Source organism: Taurulus bubalis (genome assembly GCF_910589615.1).
Source record: "Taurulus bubalis genome assembly, chromosome: 12".
Classification (NCBI taxonomy): Eukaryota; Metazoa; Chordata; class Actinopteri; order Perciformes; family Cottidae; genus Taurulus; species Taurulus bubalis.
This window is the reverse complement of record NC_136600.1, coordinates 15,642,616-15,642,914: the sequence shown is the minus strand read 5'-3', so window position 1 is coordinate 15,642,914 and position 299 is coordinate 15,642,616.

The window sequence follows — 299 nt, the reverse complement described above, 5'->3', positions numbered from 1 at the left end:
GCCTGTGTTTACTGTTTTAGCATCTGATAACATTGCTTAGTTGGGTTGTTTAATTTGAGATTGAACATTAATTAACCACAGGGGCCACTAATTGCTAGGATTATAGAAATGTTGAGGTCAGAAGTCCAAGGGGATTTTTTATGTTTTATACATTCAGCTGTATCTTGTACACATTATCGGCATTTAATCAAGTTGTGTATTCCTGCAGTTCAATTTAAATTAAAAGACACAGAGTCTAGAGTATAGTAGTGCCTGTCTTTTTATCTGTCCTTTGTCTACGCAACAGTATCTAATCTTGC